The 3,757-nt window shown below is 45.8% G+C and overlaps 1 long non-coding RNA gene across 1 annotated transcript; it reads left to right on the top strand.

The window, feature by feature from the left end:
- The first annotated feature begins 581 nt into the window (after nt 1-581).
- On the top strand, nt 582-1,175 carry LOC134326561 (uncharacterized). The gene is made up of 3 exons (XR_010014531.1): nt 582-665; nt 748-846; nt 1,002-1,175. It is a non-coding gene; the product is annotated as an uncharacterized LOC134326561 (long non-coding RNA).
- Nucleotides 1,176-3,757: the final 2,582 nt, after the last annotated feature.

Raw genomic sequence — 3,757 nt, 5'->3', positions numbered from 1 at the left:
TCAGGTGAGCTTCATACAGAACTGATTTTGTTATTGCATTATATTGATGATTAATTGATGATTGAATGAAATGATGTTCTACAGGCTGAAGACACTTTTTGGTCAAGCCAAGGCGTTCTCATTAGTGACAATCGTTGTGTCGTTACGGTTCCCTGTGGCTCAGAAGTCGTGCTGTACAATCCAGAACCCAGGGCTCCCCACCAGCCCTGAGGTAAAACTAAACATGGTGTTATTACCTGAGAGTAATTCAGGATCTGTGGCACTGTAATAAGCACTAAATATCTAATATTACAGGTGGATATTGAGAGCGGCCATATAGAAATAAGGAATGTTCCTGCTTTATTGTGAGTACTGCAGCAGTTTTAGAGCAATATGAACTTATTTTAATGACATTATTTATTAATAAATAAACGATACACTCCTGTTTACACAGTCACTACTGCAGAATGAAGGGAATCAAAAACTTCACCCATAAACTAGCAGCACTGCGTCAAGCCTTTAATGTAAGTCAATTTTCCCTCACTCCCAGCATCTCTTACTTCCTTATTTACTTTAATATCTCTGTTTCGGTTCCTTTAGATAGTTTTCAGTCACCCTCCGAACTACAGTTACATCTGTGTGGTGGGAAGAATGACTTTACTCGTACTGGTGGCTGCAAAAAGAGGGTAACACGACAGCAAAACATGTATCAAATAATTCAAGCGATGTATGAATGATTTAACAACGTCTTGAGCGTTTCTCTCCTAGGATCTGCGCGTCTTCCAGCGAAGGTACGACCGGCTGATACAGATGCTGGAGAATCAGACTAATCGGATGTGGGCCGAAGTGGAGCTGGCGCAGATCGGGGTGAGTTTGACTCAGTCTGAAACTGGCACCATATTTACTGATATATGTGTCGACTGCTGGATGCCACTCATGCGGTTACCCATAGCGACTACGGCATCAGTCAGAACCACAGTCTGACCATTCTAAAAGAAAATCTATTTTCCTTCTACTTGCAGATCCAGCACGTCAACTTTATGGACATCGTCTTTGAGCTGGTGCTGCTGGGAATTCTGGGAAGAGCAAGGGTGCATCAGATCATCTCAGTAAGAGAGTCTGTGCTCTATAGAGTCTAGAATTAATCTGTGCTGCACTACAAGTGTAGTCAAACACACCTATGTGGTTTTTCTTACATTGTTTATGTGACCTGTGGTGGTAATGTAGAACCCGACAACGCCACTTGGGGGATTCCACCCCAAGAATATAAATATAAATATAAATAAACACTTAAGCACTCAGGTAAGCTTGAAATATATTCAGAGACATGGATTGAGGTAAGTAGGAAGATTTATTCACAAAAACATCTATAAAACCACTTGTTTATTAATACTATTTAAAATGAGCACAGAACAAAAAAAAGAAGCAAAAAGAATATAATTAAGGAACAGGAGCTCCAAGGAACTAACCCTGGCTATGGGCATCCAATTAAAAAGGTGGCCTAGACTGGTCTATATTCTAAAGTCTTCGCTATCAACACACTCACACACCCACACACCAAGTCAATAGCGCAGTGCACGTGAACTCACACCACAACAAATAAGGTGCCACACCGAGAGTGAACAGACAGGAAAGGAACATCCCGATGTCCTATGAGAAAAAGAGACAACATTAGACATTCAAAATTACACCGACCACTAAAATCATAAGACACCACACAGCCAATACTATTCCCCAAAAGTAGCAACAAAAGAAATAATAATAATAATAATAATAAACCTCAGACAAGAAGATTTACTTAAAAGATTCTTCACATGGAACCCAAGGTCACTACAAAATTAAATACAATAATAATCAAATAAACAATACACAGCATAAATAAAGCTGTCATCAAATCAAACAAATAAAAGTAACAACACCCAGCAAAACAGCAGCGGCTCCAATGTCACTATGCAGATATTAAAATGTTTATTATTAAAGGAATAAAAGGTGAAGGGTAGCTGCTTCCAGGTCTGCACGTTATAATCGGTAGGCGCCACCTGGACCAGTCAATGGCGACGCTCACACGAAACCTTTAACTGCTGCTATACCTAAGCTCACACCCTATCAGCTGTTGCACCAATCCACTGGAACACCTGCTGGTGGACGCTGTCCCGGCACAACTCGATTACAGGAGCAATAAACCGCATTAAAGCCACCACAAGCGGCTATAATGTTTAAGCAGTTTCTGAGATCTCTGTGCTAATGCACCACAAACACCAAAATGAGTGGAGGGGAGAAACCTGCATAGACCGGTACACCAACACACCATGCGATGACTGTCACCCAAGTCCCAACAGACCGCAGCAGAATGAAGCGAACCCTACACTCAGCACAGCGTGCATGTATATACTAAAGCTAATGCGCACCTCTGATTGTATTCACCTGGCGCTTCAGCGAGGGGAGGGGGGGAGACAACGCCATGCTCCCCCTATGGTGGCTGGTAAGGCTCACAATACCATACCGGATGCGTGAGAAAAGGGAGGGGGGAGGAAACGGCGCATCACCATGACTACGGTGGCTAACAGAACTAAAACGGCACTCGTAACCAACGAAGCCCTTGCCTGGTTACATTCTAACCCCACACTTTGTGTCGGCGTCCCGCAGACAGACCAATCCCATCAGAACACAACTAATCCCATGGTCTAAAATATACCTGTGTCCAATTACTCGAACCAGGTACCGGAAACGATGCAGTCCCATTACCTCCCACTGACACTGGTAAATGATAACGATTTCGGTGCTGGCCAGCATTGACCCGAGGTGTCCGTCGCCGGCCCTCCAACTGAGGGCTGCATGCTTCTGTTAGGGACTCAATGGGCCCTACAGTGCCAACTCCCACACCGGCCGGTGGGCTTACCTCCATAGGGTTCCCTACAGCTGCATCAGTGTGAGAAGGCTGAAGAAGCCTAGGTGGATCCCGAGCAGTACCCACTACAACCCACTGCCCTGGGTCTTCTCCCCACCGGTGGTCACACTCCCCCACTAGACCTGGGTTCACCACCTGAGGAACCTCTACAGGTTTACCCTGAGGGACTGGCTTCAACATTACTCGATGTACTTGTTGCACTCGATCCAGGTCTTGCAATGGGGACACTGAATATACTACCCCACCAGGTTCAGGTGCCCTCACTACCTTATGAACAACCGCACTCCAGGCATCCTGGATCTTATTACGCCCCCGGACCGAGTTATCCCGCAAATAAACCAACTGTCCCACTTCCAATGAGTTGGGCTTCACAAGCTGGTCATGACGTTCCTTCCTACGTTGGGCTGCAGCTTGCAGTCTCTCCCTCGCCCCTTCAAAAGCCACTTGAAGGCGCCGCTGATGCTCCTGAACCCAATCACAGATTACTCCACCCTCCACCTGCACTCTACCTAGCAGAAAATCTACTGGGAGCTGGGGTTCCTGCCCAAACATCAAAAAGTGAGGAGATTCCCCTGTGGACTGATGGACAGCAGAGTTATAGCTGTACACAAGCTGAGGCAAATAATCAGGCCAACGGGTTTTCTGTTCATGGGACAAGGTACGCAACAAGTTATGCATAGTGCGGTTAAACCTCTCGCATTGGCCATTACCTTGGGGGTGGTAGGGGGTAGTGTGAGTCTTCTGGACCCCATACAGATCACAGAGTTGGTGCACCAAAGCACTCTCGAAACTCCGACCACAATCAGAATGCAACCGAGCTGGAACCCCATACCGATAAAACCAGTCTTTAATCAGCACACCTGCCACCGT

This window comes from Trichomycterus rosablanca, chromosome 14, assembly GCF_030014385.1.
Source record: "Trichomycterus rosablanca isolate fTriRos1 chromosome 14, fTriRos1.hap1, whole genome shotgun sequence".
NCBI classification, from domain to species: domain Eukaryota; kingdom Metazoa; phylum Chordata; class Actinopteri; order Siluriformes; family Trichomycteridae; genus Trichomycterus; species Trichomycterus rosablanca.
The sequence above is the reverse complement of the archived record's forward strand: the minus strand, read 5'-3'. Positions and strand labels throughout refer to the sequence as shown.